The sequence below is a fragment of the Erinaceus europaeus genome, unplaced genomic scaffold, assembly GCF_950295315.1.
Source record: "Erinaceus europaeus unplaced genomic scaffold, mEriEur2.1 scaffold_287, whole genome shotgun sequence".
Taxonomy (NCBI): domain Eukaryota; kingdom Metazoa; phylum Chordata; class Mammalia; order Eulipotyphla; family Erinaceidae; genus Erinaceus; species Erinaceus europaeus.
The window spans coordinates 18,654-46,419 of NW_026647563.1; the positions used below are offsets into that span (position 1 = coordinate 18,654).

Sequence of the window (27,766 nt, forward strand, 5' to 3'; positions counted from 1 at the left end):
CTGTTCTCACCCAATTTCTGTCTTTATCCAAATAAATAAATAAATAAAATTAAAACAGTTTTATCTGTTTTTTGTTAAGTAGGACAGCAATTTCTACGAAATTCTTATAAATGACAAAGCAGAAGGCAGAAGCCTGTATTTTTTTTTAACGTCAATAATTTTCAATACAGCTGTCTTTCACAGAAAAATCTGTTCACAGGTTTAAACTCATAAAACAGGTTACTTTTATCTGTAACTTGGCTTCACATTTCTGAGCTTCAGTGCTCAAGTGCTCGACACAGTTGGAAAGACTGGGGCAAAAGCAAAGCATTTTCTCCCATAAAAGCTGCCTCACACTTTTTTTTTTTTTTTTTTTTGCTTTCTCTCCATGGGACAATGACAAGTCCCAGATACAATACTTCCTGCCCAGGCCTCCTCCGTGGAAGAGGACATAAGTAGCGGAAGGTGAGTTGAGCTTGACCTCAGTTCCCTCGCAGACCCCGCCTTCCCCTTAGAGTGTGGGTTGGAGACTGGTGGCCCTTGCATTTCGCAATCACTGAGGGTGCCCGAGTGTCATCCTGTCTCTCGCTCTACCAACTCCAGGGCTCATCCAGGGAATAGGGCAAATCCTAGCCGCCCAGACCCCGCCTGCGCCCTCTCCCGTGATGATTGACAGCGAAGTTGGTACATACGGGTCTGCAGCCAAGGCAAGCAGGAGGGTGAGCGCTCTTTTAAATATGGCTTTCCCTTTCCTCTCTGGATCTCACAGCCACCGCGACGCACCCAGCCTTGTTGGGTATGACCCACAGGGGACTCACCCCAACACCTGTCCGACTTAATTTTTTTCTATGCAGGTACTTTGATTCCCCCACTTCCACACTAATCACAGTCAACCTGGCAGTTTGCACAGACGAAACTCCCCTTCTGATTAAAAAAAAAGGGGGGGGGATTTGGGGGATGGAAAACGTTGGAGCTTCTAGTTAGGAGGTGGAAACCATTCCAGTCAGAATGAGTTAAAACAAAAACAAAAACAAAACAAAAAAGAGGGAAAACAACATCGAGGGAAAGAGAACAATTTGGGGGAGGGGGAGAGAAGGAGGGGAGGAATGTCTGCAACAGGCATCCGAAAACAAGCGTGGAGACAAGCAGAAATTTGCAATCACCGAGTTACTACCGAGTACATTCCACGCAATCTATTCTAATGACCAAATTTGCAGCAAACACAATTTTTGAAGGCCTTTGAAATCTCTCTCTCTTTTTTCCTTTTTTTGATCAGTCTTACCTTTCTTTTCGGCATAATGACTATGGTCGTGCAGCTAAAAAGTAAAGCAACGGGCTGGAAGTGCTGGCACCACAGCTGGATGCTGCTGCCGCTGCTGCAGCTGCTCACGCTAGGCACAACGTAGCGTGGCCTCTCCGACCTGTACCTCCACTGCTTCCTCCCTCCCGGGGGCCTCTACTCGCTCGCCTCCAGCTCCTCCTATGAGAGACCCCGGCAGCAGATCGCGAGGCCCCATTGGCTGCAGCAACGTTCTAAATTCCACGAGGACACGCCCACCTCCGTGCGCTGGGTTAGCGCTGCTGTTGTAGTTTCCACTTCACAGGAAAAAAAAAAAAACTGCCTGCCGACTGAGCATGCCCAGTTCAACTACTAACCCTCAAAGCACAGGATCTTATAGTTTCATTGTTTTGCTACTCCCTCTTTGCATTGTATCTTTATGAACTTTGTGGACTTCTCAAATAGTAAAAGGAGCTTAGATGAATACATGAATTTTACAATGCAAGTATACTCACAGCTGGCATTTTATGTTTTTTACTCAAGACTTGCAAAGACATTCTGGGATGGAAACCTTAAAGAGAGGGAGTGTGTTCCATTACGGAAGAGTCTTGGTTTTCTGTTTTGGCACTCTGGTAACACTATTTCCTAAAATTGCTCGGCTGCATTTTTTTTTAAACTTGTGACTACAATTCACTGACAGATGAAAACCTCAAACTATGGCTGGAAAGTTAACAGAATTTGTGATAGAAATTAGCAAAAGGATGAACAAGATCAAATCAGATTATTTTATATTTGGTGTATATATACGTTAAATGTGTAAATGACACCTGTCGCCCATAATTTAATTGTTTGTCAATATTCTGCAAGGCGTGGAGAAAATGCTTTCGTTTTATAGTATCAGTTTTAGCCTGATGAGCAATCAGTGAATAACCACAAAAGAAGAGGCTACATGTACCCTTCATAAACATTATACCTTCACGAATAAACATTATATTCTGATTAGAATGTGTATCATGGTAATTAAGGTGCAAAGTTCATTTAACATCTGAACTGAGTCAGTGCAATTCTCCATATTTATAGAACTAAGGGAAAACAGTATGATCATTTTATATTGAGAAAGCTCTAGTGAATGGGTAAGCTAATTTGAAAATATACATATACATACTGCTCTGCAATAAAATGGAACAATATAGTCCTACATGAATGGATAGCAAGACCAAAATGCCTCATGGAAGAATTCAAATGAAAAAATTCTGATTAGTATAAGTAATAAGACAATGCAAAACTATACAAGAATAGTTTCATAATTCTATGAGAAGGCAAAATTTCACATCACAAAAACTATTTTTCACTCACACACAAGATGCAAATATATTAAATAATGCCATTAAGTAGTTAATTTCATAGTTGGATTTTTAAAAAAAAAATTGAAAATAATCAATTGACACCTTTGCATTTATCACCTCTGGGCTGCTGAATTATTTTTCTTTATGGAAGTAAAGGGTATCACAGCAAAGATAGGGAATATTTTTTCCTCCTTGACGAAAAGTCAGTTAGGAATTTGGCTTCTTTAGTTGACAATGGCAAACCTAATTGTGAATATTTTTTGCAGCATGTAATAAAAAGTCTTCAGTGAAAATGAAGCTTGGTAGTTGCATAAAAAATGTTGGTAAGTTGGGTCATTTGAGTCTTTAGGTTTATTTCATGTTGTGAAAAGAAGAGCTGTAGTTGTTAAACAAGTAACAATATTGGTTATCTTTCCTTTGAAATGGTCTGCACATGCCCAGAAAGGATTCAAGGGAAGGAAGGTTTGTTTCTCTTGTACCTTCAGTAATCTTCAAGGTCTGGGAACAAACAAAACCACAGACTTCTTGCAGCTTCCAGGTAAGCAGTGGGCAATGAAAATGATTTGAGGCACCAGAATTCCAGGTTAGGAATTAGAAACACTTGAACAGGAAATGAGTTTGTCTCCTGCAAAACACGGAAGAGGTCAAACTCCAAGTACTCATTTGGTTAATATACTCTACTGAATGTTTCTCTTACTTTGCACAAGCAAGGTGTAAAACAGTAAAGTCCTCTACAGAATATCGATATTTTCTTAACAAAGGTAGACAGTTGATCAATTACAGAAGCTGTCAATGGAAGAAGGAAAATTTAGTGAACAAACTTCTTTTTCATTTCCAGTTCCTCTTTATATATTCTAGCTCCGTGTATAGATTTCTTGCTGTGCCAGGCCACAAGCATGCATAGTTTCACATCTTCTGGACTGATTCTATTCATACTTTTCATTTCAAAACTCCCTTCCCTTGAATCCTTTCTGGGCAAATGCAGCCCATTTCAAAGGAAAGATAACCAATATTGTTACTTGTTTAACAACTACAGCTCTTCTTTTAACAACTTGAAATAAACCTGAAGATTCAAATGACCCAACTTACCAACATTCTTTATCCAACTACCAAACTGCCTTTTCATTGACTAATTTGTATTATGTGCTACAATAATATTCACAGTCAGGTCTGTCATTGTGAACTGTTTAGTCTTGAAATGTATCAGCTAAAAAAAGAAACGAGAGAAAGAAGAGAGAGAAAGATAGAGAGACAGAGAGAAATGTAGAGACACTATAATATTCATACTCCCTCCAGTGCTATGAACACCCATGTGGTGTTGAGACTCAAACCTGGGTTGTGTACAAGGTAAAGCACACCTTCTACTACTTACCTTCTCAAAACTATTCAGAGTCCTGAAGTCATCCCAGCATTTTTCAAGCACCAGGGCATTTATGGTGTCATGACTATCATCAATGGAAAGAAAGACTAGGAGGGAAGAGACAGTGATGGAAGGTGGGGAAGGGATGGAAAGAGAAGGAAACAGACAGCATAGAAAACATCGCAGAGGGAGTTGGGCAGTAGCCCAGCGGGTTAAGCGCACCTGGAGCAAAGCGAAAGGACAGGCGTGAGGATCCCGGTTCGAACCCTGGCTCCCCACCTGCAGGGGAGTTGCTTCACAGGCGGTGAGGCAGGTCTGTAGGTGTCTATCTTTCTCTCCCCCTCTCTATCTTCCCCTCCTCTCTCTCTCCATTTCTCTCTGTCCTATCCAACAACGACATCAATAACAACAACAACAAAAGGGCAACAACAGGAAAAATAAATAAATATAAAAAAATAAAAATAAATTAGTTGGTATCTTAACACACTTCCAATAAAAGAGTATTAATAGTTCTATGGGCAAAGTTGTTTTCTCCCCTCCTCCAAGACCTCACTCATCTTGTGTTTATACTCCATTTCTCCTCAATTCCAGTTTTCTTGGCACTACCTGCTAACTTTACATTCTTTTCTTCTTCTCTAGTTGCAAAGACTCTGAAGGATAATTAAAAGGAGCATATCTTGAGATCCCTAGAAAGACACCATCTTCCCAAACAATTTAGATGCAGTTTCTGGAGCTCCTGGAGTGATTAAATTCCTGGCCCATGTCCTTGAAGGGAACCCAGACTGCCCAAAGGTCCTCAAGCTACACAATTTTTTCAAGGCCATTCTCATTTTTATGATTATACAATTATGTCTTGTAATTGCATTAGCATAAAGGCATGCATTCTGTGATTTTGCAGCAGAGACCCAATTTCTATTTATCTTTTCTCAACCTTCAGTTTAACCTCTCTGCAAATTCTTTACTCCAACTGTTTTACACAATAACCCCCCCCCTTCCCCAATGCTTTTCAGGTTCAGTTTCTGTGTTATTTATCTATACTACTTCTTGTTGTTGCTTAAACTCACAAGAGCACAATTAATTTGCTCTTTGTAGCTTCCAAATGACTATTTGGGGATGAATTAGCTATGCTCTGTAGCTAGAACCAGGAATTGGGCTAAATTAGTCCTACCATTTTTTTTTTTCTGCCAGATTTAACTTGTCCAGTTTCAAGAGACAGCAAGATTTGAGGAGGCCAAAGTTAAGTGAGGGGTCTCAACAAAGTAAGGAAACACCCCTTCACTTTAGTGAAAATCTCACAAATGGTAAGATGTCAAGTCAACGATCATTTAAGGGTTTTTGCAGAGCTCCCTCCCAGGCTAAGTTACACATTTTTGTAGATTACCAGGAGCACACTTTGAAGTAGGACCACACTGGCCCTTTAACCTGGAGAATGTTAGTCAATCATTTCTGAAGTTGTCTATGTTTCCTTCAAATGCCATTATCCTTGGGAGTTGACTTTTGTGCTTAGTGAAATGTGGAGTGTCGGGCTGCACCCCTGAGAAGAGAGAGAGGAGATCTGGAGCGAATAAGGAACACAAATCTTCACTCACAAAGGCACCTCAGAGTTGGGTGAGAGCGCAGTGGGCCACAAGGAGGAGGTAGCAAAAATGGCCGCCTCCTGCTATGCACAACACCGCACCTTGCATCCGTTCGCCCAAGTGAAAAGTGGGCAAGAGACATGAGGGGAAGAAGAAGAAGGGCTTTTTAGGGCAACAGCCAGGAGTGATGTGTTGGGACAGGATTGGTTGAAAAAGGCACTGCGAGGGTATCGCTGGAAGTGGCAAAGCCTGAGGGGACAGCTTGCCAGATGTGACTGCATCTGCATAATTCCCCAGCAGTGGAGATCCACTTTCTCTTATCTGTGTGCTTCAATCAAATGTTTTCAACACCATTTGCTGCAGAGACTCTCTTCTCTCCATATAATATTTTGGGAACCCTTTAGACAATATTCTTTCTCCTCCTCCTCCTCCTCCTCCTCTTTCTTCTATATTTGTGTATTCTATGAGAGGGGAGGGGAGAAGAGAAACCAGAGCACTGCTCAGCTCTGGCTTATGGTGATGCTGGGGATTGAATTTAGGACCTCAATATGCTGTCTCCTGAGACTTACCTTCCTTTTCTTTCTTTCTTTTAAAAAAAATTTACTTATTTATTCCCTTTTGTTGCCCTTGTTGTTTTTTATTGTTGTAGTTATTATTGTTGTTATTATTGATGTTGTTGTTGTTGTTGGATAGGACAGAGAGAAATGGAGAGAGGAGGGGAAGACAGAGAGGGGGAGAGAAAGATAGACACCTGCAGACCTGCTTCACCGCCTGTGAAGCGACACTCCTGCAGGGGGGGAGCCGGGGGCTCAAACTGGGATCCTTAAGCCGGTCCTCAGGCTTAACCTGCTGTGTTACTGCCTGACGCTCTCCCTTCCTTTTCTGTTTCTCTTTTTTCTTAGACAGACAGACAGAGAGAGAGAAGACCAGAACATTACTGCATTGTACATGGTACTGGGATTGAACTGAGGGCCTCATACATACAAGGCATATACTCTACCAGCTAAGTCACCTCCCCGGCCACCTTTTTAAATAAAAAATAAAATAAAATAAAAACAGCTTTAGTAAAGTGAATGAATCATTCTTATAAAGACTATACAGATAGTGCCTGTCTCCCCACCTGCAGGAGAGTCGTTTCACAAGTGGTGAAGCAGGTCTGCAGGTGTCTTTCTCTCCCCCTCTCTGTCTTCCCCTCCTGTCTCCATTTCTCTCTTCCCCTATCCAACATACGACAGCATTAACAACAACAACAATAATAACTACAACAATAAAGAACAACAAGGGCAACAAAAGGGAATAAATAAATAAACATTTAGAAAAGAAAGAAAAAGACTATACAGAAATTGGAGATTATTTTCAAGTACAAGGTAAAAGTTAGTAAATATAATAAAATGAGTTTGCCAGACTGGGGAAAAAATTGCTAACCATAGGCAATACATTTTATCCAGCAGTGGAAAAAGAGCCTGAAAATATACCATGATCATTAATACTGCTCTTATGTACAATTTTTTGTTTGTTCTATTTTTAAGCATGGAATTGTGCTATACCCACAGAAAATTCTCATACTTTCACCCTTCTCATTCCAACTCCTATTTCTGCTCTCCAGAATCCCTAGAAATTGATTTTCTTTCATTTGTTTTCTGAATAGGCTATTTACCTTTCTATGATCGATATTTAAAGTTTTCATTATTTAAATATATATTTATGCAAAAGAAGCACTGGATTTGAAGTCACGGGCTTGAATTAAAATCTGAAGTAGTCAAATTCATACAAAGCAGAATAGTGGCTTTCTAGGGCTGGAAGAAGAAAGGAAAATGAATTGTCTTTTTTTAAAAACATTTATTTATTTATACATTCCCTTTTGTTGCCCATATTGTTTTATTGTTGCAGTTATTATTGATGTCCTTGTTGTTGGATAGGACAGAGAGAAGTAGAGACAGGAGTGGAAGACAGAGAGAGGGAGAGAAAAATAAACACCTGCAGACCTGCTTTACCGCTTGTGAAGTGGCTCGCAGAGGAGTAGGGGGCTCAAACCGGGATCCTCACGCTGGTCCTTGTGCTTCACACCATGTGTGCTTAACCCGCTGAGCTACCACTTGACTCCCATGAATTGTCTTAATGAGTATAGTGTTTCAGTTTTTCAACTAATGAAAAGGTTCTGGTAGATTTATTGAATAAGCACTGAACTATTGTGTGAATAGAATTTTATTGAAAATAATAGAATATGTTACATTTAGTGAAAAGGAAAAGATAAAGTATTCTGAGATATGTCCCAACTGCATTTATGTGACTTTAGTTAACACTACAGAATTGTATACTTAGAATTGGTTAAGGAAATAATTTTTAGGTTGTATTTGTTTGTTTGTTTGTGTGTGTGTGTGTTTTCTTTTTTGCCTCCAAGGTTGTCGCTGGGGCTCAGTGATGGCACTACAAATGCTATCCTTCTGGTGCTCATTTTATCGTTTTTATTTTATTGAATAGGTCACAGAAAAATTGAGAGGGGAGGGGTATATAGAGAGGGAGAGAAAGATAGAGACTTGCAGACCTGCTTCGCAACTCAAGCACCTCATATAAATATGCTCATTCTATAGTATTTGTCTTTTTTTTTGTGACTCCTCTTTCATCCAGCATAATGTTTTCAATTTTTGCTCATATTGTAAGTTGTGACAAGGCTGAATAATATTCCATTGTATGACTACACTTGGTTTGCATATTTATTTAACCAGCAATGAATGTTTGGGTGGTTTCCTCTTGGCTATTGTGAATAGTGCTGCAACTCTGAATACTATTTTAAAATGCTAGTATATAAATGCCATTCCTTATTCATCCTTTCTTTAAAACCTTCACTCAGCCTGGGTACCTGATTCATTACAATAAACAGAGCTCCCTTTGACCCTTTTTAATCATGTACAGTCAGTAAGAAATATGCCCTAGATGTTTTTAGTCATTGAGAATTTTTCATCTTCATTTTTTTCGCCAGTGAAAACTGAGAAAGTCTTAACTCTAAAATTAACTTTTAACTCTTTCAAAGTTTTCAGAGAAGCACATTGGTCAGAGATGCCCAAGGTGGGAGGTCTCCTGTGGTCAATTTTTTTGCTTCTCTTATATCTTTTCAGTAACGTTTTAAAGTTTTCCATTTTGTGTCATGGCCATATCTGTTTTTATCTGATCAAAACCTCAATTTTTTTTTCTTTTTCATTTTTCTACTTCTTATCTGTATTGTAGACTGGCTAGACCATTGCATCTTCTATGAGAGTAGGTTTGACTGTGAACATTAACACCCTCTAAGTAACAGAAGCAGAAGAGAGCAAAGTGAATTTCCCCATCACAGTAAAAGGCACAGCTTGATACAGTAGCTTCACAACCATCTGGAACAGACACCTCTCTTATTATCCTGTCATTGATGTCTTGGTCCAAGATGTCTGATCCAGCTTTCTTACTCATGTATACATTATGGCCAGGAGCAAGAATAAAGGAGAAAGAATGTGGAGGAATTCTATTCGATGGTAGAACTTTAAAGCATAAAATTATCAGAAGAAGCTGGGAAGCCTTACTTTAATTCTGGGTAGTGATACTCAGTGATACTCAGTAACGTGGAGGTTTTCCTTTAAAAAGGATAGAGGAACAGATATTGTGGTATAACTAGTTATGGCATGTAGACTGAGTGTCCCCTAAGAATGTCCACATCCCAATACTCAGAGTGTTCCTGCAAATATGACACTTTTAATAGAGAATGGAGTTTGTCAATGTCATTAAGGTTAGGCCCTTGGGGAAGATTATCTTGAATCACCTATGTGCTCAAACCTAATCGTGTAGGGTTTTTTTTTTTATTTTAAAAAATATTTATTTTCCCTTTTGTTGCCCTTGTTGTTTTACTGTTGTAGTTATTATTGTTGTTCTTGATGTCATTGTTGTTGGATAGGACAGAGAGGAATGGAGAGAGGAGGGGAAGACAGAGAGGGGGAGAGAAAGATAGCCACCTGCAGACCTGCTTCTCCGCCAGTGATGCGACTCCCCTGCAGGTGGGGAGCCGGGGCCTCAAACCATGATCCTTGCAGGTCCTTGAGCTTTGCGCCACGTGCACTTAACCAGCTGTGCTACCGCCTGACACCCATCACGTAGATTCTTGTTTAAAAATTTTGTTCAAAGCATTTATTTATTTATTTATTTCCTTTTGTTCCCTTGTTTTTATTGTTGTAGTTATTATTGTTATTTGTTATTGATGTCATTGTTATTGGATAGTGTTGTTAAATTCGGATGCTCCAGCTGGCCAGGCTAGCTTCACGGGCAGGTAACAGAGACGACCAGAGACATACGGCTGGGCAGGGAAGCTATATTTCTTTATTCAGGAACAACGATTTATAAACTAAGACAAACTAATCACCAAACAGAACTCTCTTGCCTCTTTCCCCCGCGGCGGCCCCAAGCACTCCCTTACTCTCGAACTCTGGAACCCTCTCAGGGTTCCTTGGGGCGGGGCCAAGTGGGCCCGTGAAAACTAGCAGGACTGATCCAATTTTCTTGGCAGGGGGAGAGCTAGAACAACCCAATGTAAAGCATACAACAGGATAGGACAGAGAGAAATGAAGAGAGGAGGGGAAGATGAGGGGAGGGAAGGGGGGGAGAGAAAGACACCTGCAGACCTGCTTCTCCACCTGTCAAGCTACTCCCTTGCAGGTGGGGATCCAGGGGCTCAAACCGGGATCCTTTTGCGGGACCCTGTGCTTTGCACCACATGCCCTTAACCCACTGCACAACCGCCTGACTCCCCATCACGTAGATTCTTGTCAGAGAAGCACAGAAGCTTATAGAAGGAGGGTCATAGTATTCTCTAATTGCATCCCAGGTGGTTCACTTTCTAACAAAGTCCCAAAACCTAGATATAGACCAGGTTCTATGAGAGAGAGCATATGTTCACACGTATCCATAAACTAGTGCAAAATATATACCTGAAAGCAGAAGTACACTAGAGTTTGCAGTGAGTACCCCCCTAACACTTCCTCTCCTCTATTCTAACCTTTGGGTCCATGATTGCTCAACAATTTGTTTGGCTTTGTATGTTAACTCTCTTTTCAGCCACCAGGTTCCAGATGCTATCAGGATGCCTGCCAGGCCTCCCTGGACTGAAGACTCCACCAATGTGTCCTGGAGCTCAGCTTCCCCAGAGACCCACCCTACTAGGGAAAGAGAGGCAGGCTGGGAGTATGGACCGACCAGTCAACGTCCATGTTCAGTGGGGAAGCAATTACAGAAGCCAGACCTCCCACCTTCTGCATCCCACAAGGACCCTGGGTCCATACTCCCAGAGGGATAGAGAATGGGAAAGCTATCAGGGGAGGAGATGGGATATGGAGATTGGGTGGTGGGAATTGTGTTGAGTTGTACCCCTTCTACCCTACGATTTTGTTAATTTATCCTTTCTTAAATAAAAAATAAATTAAAAAAAAAAAAGAAGGAGAGAGGTCAGAGAGGTCCCTTGTGAAAAAAACTCAACCCACCACTAATGGCTTTGAAGATAAAGATAAGGAACTAAAAGGCAAAGAATTCAGATGGCTTCTGGAAACTGGGAAAAGCAAGGTAACAGGTTCTTCTCTTAAGCTTCTAGAAATAACATAGTCCAATCAATACTATAATCAGCCCAGTGAATACATGTTAGGCTTCTGACCACTGAAACTGCAAAACTGTGAAATAATATTTTTGTTTTAAGACACAAAGTTTATTGTACTGTGTTATGGCATCATTAGAAAATTGGTACACAAGAATTCTCAGACACAATGCCCTCCTTTGTCCAATTATGTCTGTGCATACTCTTTCCTTCATAAGTAGAGCAGTCTCACTTTCTGTACAAGTAGAAAAACTTCAACCCCCATCCTCCCCCTTTCAATAACAATCTCCAGTTTAATGTTCAGGATCTCCAGGAGATATTTATTCCTCTTCATCAGATCTGGTTAGCCAAGTTATCTGCTTCCCAATACCTAATATTCTGTGATATGGCAGGAAAAAAAAGTCACATACTAAGTTCTGTGATGAGCTCACCTGGTTGTCTTGACAGCAGGCTCTGTTCTTCTAGGAGATTTCTTACACCCATTTTCATTTGCTCCCCTGGGAGTGTTTTTGATTTATTTATTTATTTTTGGTATGGCATGCTCCAAGGCCAATATGAAATGGACTTTATAATCTCACTTCTTGCTGACATAAATTTGTGAGTATCTCGTGATCACTTTGGAGGTTGAACAGTTTGAGATTTTAAATATTTATTTATTTATTTATTTTAAAAATTATTTATTTATTCCTCTTTTGTTGCCCTTGTTTTATTGTTGTAGTTATTGATGATGTTGTTGTTGGATAGGACAGAGAGAAATGGAGAGAGGAAGGGAAGACAGAGGGAGAGAGAAATTCATTTTTATTTATTAATGAGAAAAGAGGAGAGAGAAAGAGAGAGAAAGATCCAGACACCACTCTGGTACATGTGCTGCCGGGGATTGAACTCTGGACCTCATGTTTCAAAGTCCAGTGCTTTACCACTGCGCCACCTCCTGGACCACTGGATCACAAACCTTAACATATATAACATATATAACTTGAAGTAGTTCCAGCACATAGTCATATCTTTACATGTAGCTATTGATTCAAAACATAACATCTTTCTTAACCTGGCAAAACTTTACATTATCACACTTTTTGTCAAGTTGCTGTAAAAATTGCAGGCAGCTGTCTTTTTTTTTAAAAAAAAAAGTCAAACGGTCTTTATTCTGCTTTCACATCATTTAGTTCTAGTCTAATCTCATCTCCTCTTCTAACTTTGCTAAATGAAGCAAGCAATATCCAACCCACAACTGCATTCAAAGCGTTTGCTCACCATAGCCCTGTCTGTCATGGGCACTTTCTATGGCCACTGGATTACCAAATATTCACTACAGAATTATCAAGGACCAACAGTTTTCTTTTAAAAGTCATTTTATTGATTTATATTTATGTGATAAGACAGAGAAATTGAGAAATTGAGAAGGGAAGAGGAGATACGGAAGGAGAGAGAAAGAGAGACACCTACAGCACTGCTTCACTGCTCTGAAGCTTTTCCCCTGCTGGTGGAGACTGGGAGAATGAATTTGGGTCCTTGTATATAGTAACTTGTGCACTTCGCTGAGCGCACTATTGTCCAGATTGATCACCCATTTTCTAGCTTGCTTATCTTTGACCACTTTCATTGAGTCACACATTTAAGTTCTGCTCCTTGTAGCACCGGACTTTCGGGTATCAAATTTTGATTAGATTTGGTAGTGATCATAAGCTTCTCCAAAGAAACAATGCCTTAAACAGAGGAAAAAAAAATTTTATCTCATATAAAAGGTAGCTCTGGGGAAGGAGGGAAAGGGGTAGGAGGAAGGGACACTGGGTTTTCTTGTATCTCTTAGATATCTGTCAAGGGGCTATAAGAGATTGTGTCTATGCATTAAGGACTACACTATAAACCATTACCCCTCCCACCTTTCTCACCCCTCAAAAATGTTAAACTTGGGGATAAGTGGCTGTTCCAGAATTATCAGATCTCAATATTCATCACCCTTAACATGCAGATTCCATTTTGTGATCCATGATATTTGCTCTTTTCCATCAAGGCTGAATCCTAGTCAACGAATATGAGAGTGAAGAAAAAAAGGAGATGAAAATGGTTCAGTGTCTTCCTTTAATGATACCACTCCTAAGAAAGGTATGGTATTTATATACAATGAAAAGGTAATCCTTTTTGGTGTATTGCATCCAAGTAAAAGACTCTGGGGTGCAGGGGAAGGTTCTGGCAGAGGAGGACCTAGTGGGGGTTGTATTGTTCTGTGGAAATGTTGTTACACATGTACAAACTATTGTATTTTACTGTTGACTGTAACCACTAATTCCCCAATAAAGAAATTTAAAAAAAAGTTAACCCTCTGTAAAAATACATGAAAACTTGTCATTTGCAACAACTTGGCTAGAACTGGAAAGAATTATGCTAAGTGAAAAAAATCAGAAGGAGAAAGACAAAGTCAGTATAGTTTCATTCACATGTGGCATATGAAGAGATAAAGCAAAAGAATAAAAAAGTGGTGTTATCAAAGAGAGAGCATCTAGTGGGCTATGATAGAGAAATTTTAGTATTTTGATGGTGGGTATCTTTTTTTTTTTTTTTTTAATATTTTGACCAAATTCAGAAGCACTATACTTTAGACCTTGAGCAAATTGGAAGTTTCATTGATTTGTTTCCCAAAAGATGAGGGAAAGGAACTTAACTTTGGCCTTGGAGGGAAGCTTTGAAAAATAATCAAAGACTTCTAAGAAAAAAAATTTTAATGAATTATTTGCACTGAATGGGGTTATAAATAAATCTTACTACATATCAAAAATGATTGTGCATTTCATACTCATATTTGTTTAATACTCAGTTTTCAGCTAAATCACCACTTTACTTGGTGAAACGCACCTGTCTCTCACTTCAGTGAAATAATCTGGTAAATAATAATTTACCAGAAATCACAGCTTCCAGAATTTGCATGTTTTTTTAAGGTTATTTATTTATTTAAGAAAGGAGACATTAACAAAATCATAGGATGGGGGGGTACAACTACACACAATTCTCACCACCCAATCTCTATATCCCATCCCCTCCCCAATAGCTTTCCCATTCTCTATCCCTTGGGGAGTATGGACCCAGGGTCATTGCGGGATCCAGAAGGTGGAAGGTCTGGCTTCTGTAATTGCTTCCCCGCTGAACATGGACGTGGACTGGTCAATCCATACTCCCAGCCTGCCTCTCTCTTTCCCTAGTAGGGTGGGTCTCTGGGGAAGCGGAGCTCCAGGACACATTGGTGGGGTCTTCAGTCCAAGGAAGCCTGGCCAGCATCCTGATGGCATCTGGAACCTGGTGGCTGAAAAGAGAGTTAACACACAAAGCCAAACAAATTGTTGAAGAATCATGGACCCAAAGGTTGGAATAGTGGAGATGAAGTGTTGGGGGGGGGGGGGTTCTCACTGCAAACTCTAGTGTACTACTGCTTTCAGGTATATATTTGTCCTGGTTTATGGATACCTGTGAACATATGCTCTATCTCCTGGAACCTGGTCTATATCTAGGTTTTGGGACTTTGTTAGAAAGTGAACCACCTGGGATGGAATTAGAGAATACTATGAAAGGAAAGGTCTCACCCGAGTAATGAAGCTGAAGGGTTGTCATTCCACACCTGAAGTTTCTGGACACCGTCTGAGCTGAAGCGTGCTGGGGTGGCACTCGTTGCATTGATTAGGTTGCGAGCAGCGGATGCAATATTATTTGATAAGAATTGGGAGAAGCATACGGGAAAGTGGGCCCTACCCTAGGGTCCCAGGACTAGGGGAAGTTTAGGCTCTATAGGGGAAATGTGAGGTTCCTGCTGTCTTAGGGTTCAAGAAGACAATGCATAGGTACTGTTATCATCACATTATTTGGTAATTGGGTTAACTTTGAAAAGTCCCTTTGTCATACATACGATCAATTTTCCCCCTCATATTAATTAAATAGTGATTTATATGACTACAATTTAATAGGTGTGTACATAAACACCATTCCCATCACCAAAAGATTGTGTCCAGTCCCACACACACCCCCCACCCCCACCTCCCCCTGCCGGCTCAGGAAGCCACATGTCCACTCTCCTGCTCACCACAGGGTTTTTACTTTGGTGCCCTAAGAACTTGCATATTCTAACTGCTACCTAGCTCTAGGTCTCTGTGATCTGTGCCCAATTCAGCTTACTAGAACTCCAAAGTCTTTGGTGGCCTAGTCAGGCATTTGCTAGACCAAACGTCTCTTTAACACAGACTAAGAAGAAAATACTCTAATGAGGTCACGAAACATTGATAAGTTTTAGTGGGAAAATGAGACTCAAAGACTCTGTGTATGAGGAGTTTGAAGGAATTCAGCACCACAGTCTGAGAATCAGCATCATCACCAGTGTTTGTAACATCCTTTTGGCTACTTCCTGAGACCCCCTGAGGACTAAATTGTTTAATGTGTCATTATCTTTAGACTGAAGAAGTAATCCTCATTTCAAAGATGAATGTGTCTCTTCCTGCTTAGAGGTATAAATTAAAAAAATTTCTATATACTACTTATTTTTTTCTCTTTATCTAAATGGCGAAAAGTCAACATAAATGCTATTCTGCTTCAATTAGAATGTAGAAAGTTGTGACAGTCACCTTCATCTTTAAACAGAAATCATTAGACAAACAAGAAAATGATATTAAAAATCAGAGAGCCAATGAATGCAAAGATATCTAAAGGGGCTAATTGTCAGTGAGTGGCTAAGTCCTAGAACTGTGTATAAATAATAATAACGATAACAATAAAGCCAATTGAAATCATTCAAAAGTATCATTCTGCAGCAAATGGAAAACCACTGAATAAATTAGCTTCTTTTTAAAGTTTATTTTTTATTGGACAAATATTATTTTACAAGACAGTTCTTGTCTCAGTGATACAATATTGCATCCCCCCAAAATATGTGTCAGCACATCTCCCCCGCCACTATAGGCCAGTACAGTGCCACGTCCCTCACCCTAGGACACAGTGCTCCAGGCTACACCTTCCTCTCCCATTTGTTCCTCACATCTACTTATATATATGACCAAGGATTTAATTTCTTCACATTTATCCTATCTTGTCCCTTGCAGTGTCTCTTAAATCTTACATCTGTGTGAGATCATCAATTGTTATCTTAATTGTTTTTTAGTAAACAATTGCAGTCTTTTGCTTGGTATGAGGTTGTGAGGTGAATTTTTGTTTAAATAAATAATATTTAGTCTAATTCACAAATGAGAGCCCAAGGAACAAATGTAAACAAGTAGACATAGCTTTACACAGACCACCACTGATAATATGACTTTGAGATTGAAAAGCCCAGCAAGAGAAACCTTCAGTTCATAGTCACCTATGATCCATAGTTTGATAGAAGTGATAATGACACATGTGTTTTGTACTATTCATGATTTTAGTGTCAATGCTTCTCATGTGATAGCTATTGCCCCCACCTCCACCTCTACCACCACCCTGAAAGCCCCTAAGAGACAAGAAAGAAAGAAAGAGAAACAGAAAAAAGAAAGAAAGAGAGAGAGAGAGAGAGAGAAAGAAAGAAAGAAAGAAAGAAAGAAAGAAAGAAAGAAAGAGAGAAAGAAGAGAAAAGAAACCAAATACTTTTAAGTAGGAGTTGAGCCTTGGATGTTGTAAGCTATTTTAACATTAAGATTTTTTTAGGGGCTGGGTGGTGGTGCATCTGGTTGAGTGCATCTGATTGAGCACACATGTTACAGTGCTCAAGAACCCAGGTTTGAGACCCTAATCCCTTGCTACCTGCAGTGGGAAATCTTTGCAAGTGGTCAAGCAATTATGCAGGTAGGTGTCTTTCTTCTTCTTCTCCTTTTTTTTTTGCCTGTACAAAGGGTTTATTCAGCTAACCTCTTTTCCTTTCTTATCTCCCCTTGCTCTCTCAATTTCTGGCTGTCTTTATTTAATAAATAAAGATAATAAATAAATTTAAAAAAATTTAAATTTAAGATTTTTTCTCTACAAGAAACAATTTGCTCTGTTGGGTGCAGTAGAGTTCCCACTGAGAATGTAAATAAATTTAAAGCTCTACCAGAAAGTACAATGAATATTTGTGAAAAGGATGCATTTCCTCTTGAATTGTGGGTTGTTGTTTGTTTTTCCTTCTGACTTGTAATTTTATACGTAGGGATGATTGTTCATGCCTCTAAAAATGTTTTCCAAATTTGATTATAAAAGTTGTGACCCCAAAGCTTACATACTAGAAATTCATTTTAGATTATCTTTTTTTTTTTTTTTAGATAACTCAAGGATCATCTTGTATAGTGTTGTCCAGCTGAGAGCTTTGACAAATGGCAAAGATACAGTGTACATGTGATAAAGATAGTTTGTAATGAACTCTTTTCAATGTGTCAGAATGTCTAGGTAAAATCTTATCTCGTTATATTTTTTTTCATGTTGTTCAATAGGTCATCCCTTAAACAAAACAGGACACCACGTTATGCTTAATTTCTTGATGAAGTTGACATCTTCTAATCTAATTAGCCACCCTGCCCTCTGCTTCTCCATCACTTCCTTCATTTGTGTTGCCACCATTCTTAATGGCCTTGAGAGACATGTCAGAATTATTAAGGAAAAAAAAGAAGAAGAAAGAAAAAAGAAATAATGATTCTTTACTAAATGACTTTTTCTAGATGTAATATTTGAAATTTAAGGTTCATGGCTAAAATTATTAACGGGAGAGCATAAGGAAAATGTTTCAATCCCTTATTTGGTTTAACATTCTACAGAAGCTTAGAGATTCCAAAAGCATTTTCCAAGGTGATGTAGCTGGTTAATGTTGAAGGAAGGATTAAACCTTCAATATCTGACTAAAATCTGTCATAGTTTTCACTACATGAGTGTCGTCCTCAGCAGTGGTAGCCTGAAACTTTTGTAACTTTAGTGGCGTGAAGATCAATTATTTGTGGGTAGAGGCTATTGGCTGTCTGTTCACCCCTTAGCTTGTGAGAACAATTTCTGCCTGCCTACTTGGATGCCAGGCCATTGTGCATCCAATATAGCAGAATATAGCAGAAGGCTCCACGTCATTTTTTGACAGATCTCTGAAAGGAAGTCTGAGTTATCTATAACTGCTTAGCTGTACTGTGATAATTGTAGTTTACAGTGATGCTCCTAAGGCACTGAAGGTTCCCAGGATTTGATCTAAAGAATCAAAAAGTTGTTCTATTTGGGACAGTTTTTAGCCTTTGCTATCTATTTTAGCATTCTAAGGTGACAGTATGGCAACTCCCGGTCAAATAGAGTTTTTTTTTTAATAGGACCTTAAAGTAAGGTGTCTGGAATATGATTTAATAGAAGACTCAAGGTTTACAGTTCTGTTGCTTTAAGAAATAGATTATACTTGCTATAATGGTTTTACTTTTGCGTCATGGGCTTTTGTTGATAATTATGGTAATGGCTCTTGTTGATTTTTCTTTCTTGTTTCCTGGAACTACTCAATCTTTTCTGAGTTCTTTAAGACAATTAATTCATCAAATATGTATTCATCCAGTAAATTCATTAAGCACCACTTGTGTTCCAGCTTTATGCTAGATACTGGGGAAATACCAGTGAAAAAATAGATATAAGACATGGAAATTATGAAATTTATATAAGATTACAACTGTGAGGAGAATTATTGAAGGGAAGGTATGGTAACATAACATTATTAAAGGAAGGCTTTATAAAATTGAGGGGATCAAGAATGAACTTCTCAAGGATGGAATAAGTAAAACCAGTCTGAATAAAGAGCTTTTAAGTAAACAAAGAAGTAGAAATGTGCAAAGTTCCTATGACAAGAGGATGGTTTAACAAAATGAAAGTAGTGTTGCTGGCATGCAGGGAAGGTGAGAAGTTGATTTACGAGAGAACGTGAGTTAGGACCAGGTGATTTGTACATAGTGCCAGATGTTTGGGCATTATTCTCAGAGCCACTGAAAGCATAAAAGAAATTGGAGTGATCATGGTTTATGTTTTGGAAACTTTTCTGATAACAAGAGCAGATCATAGAGGCATAAAGGTGGTATTCAGACCTATTTGGAGATAATTGTAGGAATACAACTGATAAATGGTAATCATTCAGGCCATAAAGGCTCAGCAGGGGTGGCATCATCTTCTGCAGGACTGAAATAGAGAAGAAAAAAAACTTAGCTATTTCAATGGTCTGTGATGTCTCAAAGCTCAACCCAATTAAGATATTTCTTCAAGCTTAATTTTTCTGATTGGACTTTGGTATTGTTTTGGAACAGTGCTTGAGCTGTACTGGCATTGAAATACAGAAATACATAAAATATATGCAGGATCAGTGCTATGTAACATTAAAAAATGATTTTCTCTTGAAAGATTCTTTTTTTTTTTTTGCCTTGGATTACTATGGTAATAGGTAACTTAAGTATGACTTAAGTATGGTGTGCACTGTGATTAATCACCTTGTATCTTTATGTTTTATTCTATGCTTTTGTTTTACGTCGGGCTTCTCAAGTGAAATTAGCTTATATCTATCATTCCAGTGGACTAAAGTTATTCATTTCATCCAATAAGAAATAAAAATAGTACCTTAGAGAATATACATGGAGCACAAAATAAGGTAGTATGCAGGAATTTACGGAATACAAAAGACTTGAGACATAGAAAAGTGGCATCAAAATAACAGATGTAAATCTCAGTAATTGCACCATGGAGTTTATTAAACTTTTCATTGAAAGATAGTGATTGTCAGGTGTACTTGAAAGAGAGAGAGAGAGAGAGAGAACATTATCTAACTATGCTATTCACAATAGATGATTTTAGATCCAAGGACACAAATAGGCTGAAAGTTAAAGTGTGGGAAAGAGATAATTACAAGTAGTTACTTACAGGAGTCAGGTGGTAGCGCAGCGTGTTAAGCCACCTGGCTTAAAGTGCAAGGACCATGTAAGGATCCCGGTCTGAGACCCCAGCTCCTCACCTGCAGGGGAGTTGCTTCACAGGCAGTGAACCAGGTCAGCAGGTATCTATCTTTCTCTCCCCCTCTCTGTCTTCCCCTCCTCTCTCCATTTCTCTCTGTCCTAACAATGATGACATCAATAACAACAACAATAATAACTACAACAACAATAAAAACAAGAGCAACAAAAGGGAAAATCAATAAATATATATAAAAAAACAAGTAGATATTTACAAAAGTAATGAAAAGATGGTTGTCACTACAATATACAATACTACATACCAATTGTTATATTCAGATCAGACCTTATATGCAAAGTGATAACCAACAAAATTAAATAGGTAAGTAGACAATTTGAGAGTAATATTTGAAGACCTTAATATCTAAATAGACATAATTAATAGCCAAGTAAACAGAAGATCATCAAGGACATAGATTTAAATAACTAAGGACATAGATTTAAATAACTCCATAGGCCAACTAGACCTAATAGTCATTCCTCCCAACAATAGTAGACTACATAATATTCTGAAAGATTCTTCAAACTCACTAGAATAGAATACATTTTAGACCATTTAAATACACATGTCTCAGTGTATTTAAAATAATTGAAATCATATAAAATGCATCCTTTCAGCCACAAGGGGAAGAAACATGGAAATCAGAAACAGGATATTTGGAAATATCATACATACGTGGAGATGAAACAATTTGCTTTTGAAGTACCAATGACTCAACTACAGGGATATTAGAAAATATTTTGAGGCAAAAAAAAGTGAAAATGCAAATCACACAAACTTATGGGCTACAATAAAACTGGTCAAATAAAAAATTACAAGAAAACAGTGGTACCTACACTTTAAATATAATGAATATATCAAACTGGTAATTGAAATATCTACCTTAAGATATTTAGAAATGTTTAAATTACTAAAACTGGGGGGATATAATAAATATCATATACAACAAAATAGATCATTTAGATGGAATAAATAAATCTTACAAAGGCATGAATTACTAATACATAGAAATTACATACTGATAACACAACTAAGGGGAGTGGATCAGTAATAAAAAGTCTTCCATCAAAGAAAATCCCAGGACCAGATGACTTCATTCGTGAACTCTATCAGGTATTTAATAATCAAAATCAATCTTTCACAGTCACCTCCAATAAGTTGAAGAGTGTTGGGCTGTGCTGCAGAGGAGAGAGAGAGGAGATCTGGTGCAGAGAGGGAACACAAATCTTTATTCTCACAGGTACCTCAAAGTTGGGTGAGAGTGCAGTGGTTCAGGCCACAAGGAGGTAGCAAAAATGGCCGCCTCCCGGACCGCCCTCCCTTGCATCTAATCACCAATGTGAAAAGCAGGCAAGAGAGATGAGGGGCTAAGAAGAAGGGCTTTATAGGGCAACAACCAGGAGTGATGTGTTGCGACAGGACTGGTTGAAAAAGGCACTGCAAGAATATTGCAGGAAGTGGCAAAGCCTGAGGGGACAGCTTGGCAGATGTGACTGCATTTGCATAATTCCCCAGCAGAAGAGGGGTTAGTCTTTTTTTTTTATCTTATATGAGTACTATAACCCTGATATCATAAGAAAACTATAGATAAATATTCCTTATGAACCTTCAATATGATCATTTAAATGAAAACAGATCAGTTAAATTAAAAACCGAAAACTGTTAAGCATGCAAAATATATAATGAAATATATCATATTATAGAAAAAAGGAGAAAGGGAATTCCACATGATTATTTCAATAAACAACTAAACATTGAACAAATCCAATATCTTTTCATAATAGGCACACTCAACTAGTTATCTATCAAAGAGAATTTTCTCAAAATAATAAAGGGCATCTAAGAAAAATCCATGGCCAGACTGGAGCAATACCTCAGTATGTTAGAGTAACAGTCTTATGTCTGAGACTCTAGCCATCCCAGATTCAATCTCCAGGACCACCTATGCTCAAGATGAGCAGTCCTCTAGTTTCTTGATCTCCTCTCTATCTTTTATGTTCTGATAAATATAAATAAATAAATACCATTAAATTCCCCATAGCCAACATCTCCCTGTCATTTCCTCTCTCAAATAGATAAATCTTTTAAATATCAGAAGACTGCACAACTTCTTACTATCAGGAACAAAGAAAAAAAGTATTTCTCTTACTACTTTTATTTAACAGTGTGTATGGGGGGAGGGGAGGCATTTAGTTAGGGAAGGAAGAAATAAAACAATCTCTATCTGAAAATGATGATTCAATGTAGAGACTGTTCTAAACAATACACAAACTTTACCAAGTAAGTTTAGCAAATCTGCCGGATATATGATCCTGCAAAAGTGGTTGTGCTTTATACACCAAAATGAGAAATACAAAGATGAATAACAAAAACAATTTTCCTATACTGTTATGTACACTAAAATATTTAAAACAGGCCTATCAAAAAGGTATGAAATGTGCATACTGAAAAAAAAGACTTTTCTAAAAAAAAAAAAAGAATTTGCTGAATGAAATTAAAGACTACTTAAATAAATAGGAAGACAACTTGAGTTCTTGGATTGACTGACTTAGTGTTAAGATGGCAAAGCCAGCTAAATTAATTTTTGGGAGCATTGTAATTCCAATCCAACTTTCTTTCTCCCTCCCTTTCTCCTACCCTCCCTCTCACTCTCCTTTCCTTCTCTCTCTCTCTCTCTCTCTCTTTCTTTCTTCCTTTTTTATAGACACAAGGTGATTTTAAAATTAACATGAACTTGTAAGGCTCCAAGATCATCAAAATAATCCTGAAATACAAGAATGAAGTCCTACTTTCTAATTTCAAACTTTATTTTGAAGAAGTAGTAATCAAAGTGATGTGGTACTGGCATAAGTAATAGCACACAGGCAAATGGTATACATATAATTAAGAATCCAGAAACTAACTCATACACATATTATCATTTGATTTTAATAAAATAATTATTAACCATATTTTAGGGGCAGTGGGTAGTGGCATACCTGGTTAAACACACTTTCCATGAGCATGGACCTTGGTTTGAGTCCCCGCTCCCCCCTGCAGGTGTGTGTGGGGGTGATACATGTGCGGTGAAAGAGCACTACAGGTACTGTTTCTCTTCCTGTCTTCCCCTCCCCATTCAATTTCTCTCTGCCCTAAGAAATAAAGACAAAAAAGAGCCACTGAGAGTGATGGATTTATAGTACAGGGATCAGCTAGAACCCTGGCAGCACACACACACACACACACACACACACACACACACACACACACTTCATGTGGGAGAGAAGCCAGGGTACACACACCATGTCAAGGATCAAACCAGAAGTTGAGGTACACATATACTGTGCACTACCAGTTTCCCTGACCAGTGATCACCTAATTAATTCAAGAAATAATGTTAAGACAAAGTGAAACCCACAGCAAAAGAATAAATTAAAATACCTTCATCACACTATATAACATTTTATTTAGAAGTGATCAAAGACCTAAATATGAGAGTAAAAACCATTAGCAGAAAGCATAGGTATCAATGTTTGTGATGCTTGACTAGATAAATGTCTCTCACATATGACGCTGAAAGAATACGTGACCAAGGAACAATAGATTGATAGGGGCGGTGTGTGGCCGGGAAGACAGTGAAGCAGTAATGTACCTGACTTGCATGCAAGAGGACTCAGGTTTGATTCCCAGCCCCACCAGTAGTCAGAGCTGAGTGGTATTCTAATCAAAAGGAAACAAAAGGGCTGGGCGGTAGCGTAACGGGTTAAGAGCAGGTGGCACAAAGCACAAGGACCGGCATAAGGATCCTGGTTCGAGCCCCCGGCTCCCCATCTGCAGGGGAGTCGCTTCACAGGAGGTGAAGCAGGTCTGCAGGTGTTTATCTTTCTCTCCCCCTCTCTGTCTTCCCCTCCTCTCTCCATTTCTCTCTGTCTTATTCAACAATGATGACAACAACAATAGTAACAGCAGCACTGATAAACAACAAGGGCAACAAAAGGGAAAAAATGGCTTCCAGGAGCAGTGGATTCATAGTGCAGGCACCGAGCACCAACAATAACCCCGGAGGAAAAAAAAAAAGAGAATGGAAAAAAAGTGGAAAAATAGTTGTTTAGAATTCATTCAAATTAAAAATGTCATGCACCAAAGCACACTATCAAAAAACGGAACAAATAACCCATGGTATAGAGAAAAAGATTTACAAGTTTTAAATCTTAGAAGGGTCTAATATCCAGAATACAAAAATAACTTTCAAAACTCTAGAATAAAAAAAGAAGAAATTCAGGTAAAAAAGAGTAACATATCTTAGTAGTCTTTTCTGCAAAGGAGATACATAAATGTCCAGTAAGCATATGAAAAATATACTTCATTGGGGAAACTGAGGATCCTTCCTAGCCGACTGAATCCACATGGATCCCAGTCACTTTCAAAGCCAGCAACAAGCAGCTCCTGACAGCTTTCAACCTGACTCTGTTGACTGGCTATGGAAGAAGGGCAAACGCTAGAAGAAGAAGAAGTGTTACAGAATCAGGAAGTGTTAGAACCCCAAACTTTTATGCCTCAGGCCCCAGGTTCTAATCCCCTCACAACATATGCCAGAGTTGAGTTCTGCTCTGGCCATTGTCTTTCTTTCTTTCTTTCTTTCTTTCTTTCTTTCTTTCTTTCTTTCTTTCTTTCTTTCTTTCTTTCTTTCTCCCTTTCTTTCTTTCTTTTTTTCAGTGTTTTTTTTTTTGTTGTTGTTGTAGTTATTATTGTTGTTGTTATTGATGTCATTGTTGTTGGATAGGACAGCGAGAAATGGCGAGAAGAGGGGAAGTCAGAGAGGAGGAGCCAAAGATAGACACCTGCAGTCCTGCTTCACCGCCTGTGAAGCGACTCCCCTGCAGGTGGAGAGCCGGGGCTCGAACTGGGATCCTTATGCCAGTCCTTACACTTTGCGCCACCTGCGCTTAACCCACTGTGCTACCGCCCGACTCCCGGTCTCTGTCTTTCTTATAAAAATTAATAGATTAAAATTTATTATAGCTTTAGCTTTATACTGTGATTTTATACCAAGATCTATCCCAACATAATGAAAACATGTTTGCAAAAAGGTAACTTTTATTAGGGGATAGCAAGTAATAAATAATAACCAATATAGCTCAGACGTCGAGAGTCCAGCCTCAGAGCTGGGATCACCTCTCACCAATAAATCTGTATATTATTAATGTGTGGGTGATAACCAAAGCTAGATGGAATTCAGCTGAGTGTCGGTTAAATTTAGCAACACAGAAAGCAGAGTTACCTTTGCAAGAATGTTTTTTGGCAGAAGTGATAGGGCAGAAGCTAGAATGTGTTGATAAGTGAGTGAACATAAAAGTAGACGCTACTTGTATGGAGAACTCTTTTGTAAAATATGCCTTTGAAAAGGGAGAAAAATAACAGTCACCTCAGGGAAATGTTAAGTGAGAAGAGTAATTTTTTAAAGAGTTTTTGAAGATGTTTAAAAACTTTTGGAAAATTAGGAGGTAGGAAAAGTCTTTTTTTTTTTTTTATAAGGAAAGAATAAATATCCTCACATAAGAATTCTCAGAAGAAAGAGTGAGAAAGGAATTTGTCACATGGTAGAGAGATTGACCAACTATAGGAAAAAGAAGGTTCTCTCATTATTATGAGGATGATGAGGAAGGATGGGGGTGGGTTGATATTCCTATTGTTTTCTTTTAGAGACAGAGAGAAGCATAAAGGGAAAGAGAAACGTCCTTCACTGGGTGTGAGTGCGGGTGTGGACATGAGGCCTAAACCTGGATTGTGCACATGGTATAGCAGCACACTATCCAAGTGACCTATGGTGCTAGCCCTGGTTGGTACATCTGTCCTTCAGGAGGTTGAGAAAGTTTCTGAGTGCTTCTTTGTTTTCTTCTCTCCTAAGATACATGAGTCAAGGTTACTGCCTGAGTGTGGGGAGGTGGAAGGAATATTAGTGAAGCTACTAACAATTCCTGTATAAATAAGAAATTTGAGGAGTGTGGAGAAGGTTTGATCATTCATTTTGGAGAACTGGAAAATAAAATTGACCCGAAGATATATTTGTATTTTTATCAGTCTCCAATGGTCTATTTAAGTACTCATCTCTAGTTTGCTGCTGTTTAGTTTTCCACAGATCTCGCATGTATTTGAAGAACTAAAATTCTTCTGGCTTTTTAAAAATTATCTCTGACAGCACTGAGAAAGCATTTAAAAATATGTTTGAGTTGATTGACTAGTTTTCAGTTATTCAGAATACCTTAGTTCACAGTATTTCCAGATAATGGAGGTTTACTTTGAAATGTTTATGTAAGGCACAGATAATCTAATCTCTCATTAATCCTTATTTTAGTAGAAAGATTTTCTTTTAAAGGATCAGTTATGGAGTATCAGTTTTAAAGTTTAAAAGAAAAGCAACAACAAAAAGATCTTAGCCCATAAAAGCTAAAACAAACTTCCTTTAACCCTCTCATTATTGTGATTAACTAGACTTTTCATTTTTGAAGGTTTTAAATCAATTACCAGTGGAGTAAACATTTAAACTCTCTTGTTTCATAGTAAAAAATGAAGATCCTTTTGGAGGAAGCAGAGAGTGAAAAAAGACACAAGGGATGACTCTGGGAAGAGATAAGGAGACTCCTGCCAAACTCCTTCTCTGTCTTTTATAGTCCACAAATATGTGTGTGGTTGCAATTGAGGTTTTCTGAGGCTGTTTCATTCCATGGGTGAATAAAAAAATGTATTTAGCTACAAATGGAAATCTCAGAGTATGTGACGCATAGCAACCAGAATAGAGTCCCAAGGAAATCACCCAGCAACAATCAGAACGTGGAAAACAAAGCAACCAGTAACCAAAACACAACTCAGACATGTGAAGGAGCCAAGAGAAGAAGGAAACTAAAACTCCAGGCAGAGAAGATCCTCTGTGTCAGGTTCAACATCACACAATTTGGCTCTGCCCACTTATATTTGGTGGAGTCTTACCTTGTTCCATTGATTTGCCAAGAGCTGAGAATTCTGTGTTGAACAAGAAATAATATTTCTTTTTTAGAATAACTATATTCATCTTCAATATTCTTGACTTTAGGTTCATGATTAGTCAGCAATTTGTTCCAACATACATCTTAACTTTTTTTCTGCCTCCAGGTTCCAGACACTATCAGGATGCCAACATGCCTTCCCTGGGAAGACAATCCCACCAAGGTGTCCTGGAGCCCCACCTCCCCAGATCCCTACACCACTAGGGAAAGAGAGAGACAGGCTGAGAGTATGCATTGATGTGTCAATGCCCACGTTCAGCAGGGTAGTAATTACAGAAACCAGACCTTCCACCTTCTGCACACCATAATCATCCTGTGTCCATACTCCCAGAGGGATAAAGAATGGGAAAGTTTTCAAGGGAGGAGATTGGATATGGAGTTCTGGTGGTGGGAGTTATATGGAGTTGTACCCTTCTTATCCTATGGTCTTGTCAATACTTCCCTTTCATTATGTTTCTTCTATAGAATAATTTAGACCAAAAGAGACCACCTGGGACCACAAGGCAGGACTAGAATGACTTCAGGAACCCATCAAACCACTGGTGAGTGCAAACACATGTGGCTTGTGGATAGGGATAAGCCTAAGGAGAGACTGAGCAGCTGGAACAGTCCAGTAGTTTACCAGTTGAGGCACCACCTCTAGACTGTTATATCAACAAGAAGA

General features: G+C 38.7%; 1 long non-coding RNA gene across 1 annotated transcript; it reads left to right on the plus strand.

Moving 5' to 3' along the window:
* On the plus strand, positions 1–27,551 carry LOC132536375 (uncharacterized). The gene is made up of 3 exons (XR_009547975.1): positions 1–698; positions 17,395–17,483; positions 27,216–27,551. It is a non-coding gene; the product is annotated as an uncharacterized LOC132536375 (long non-coding RNA).
* Positions 27,552–27,766: the final 215 nt, after the last annotated feature.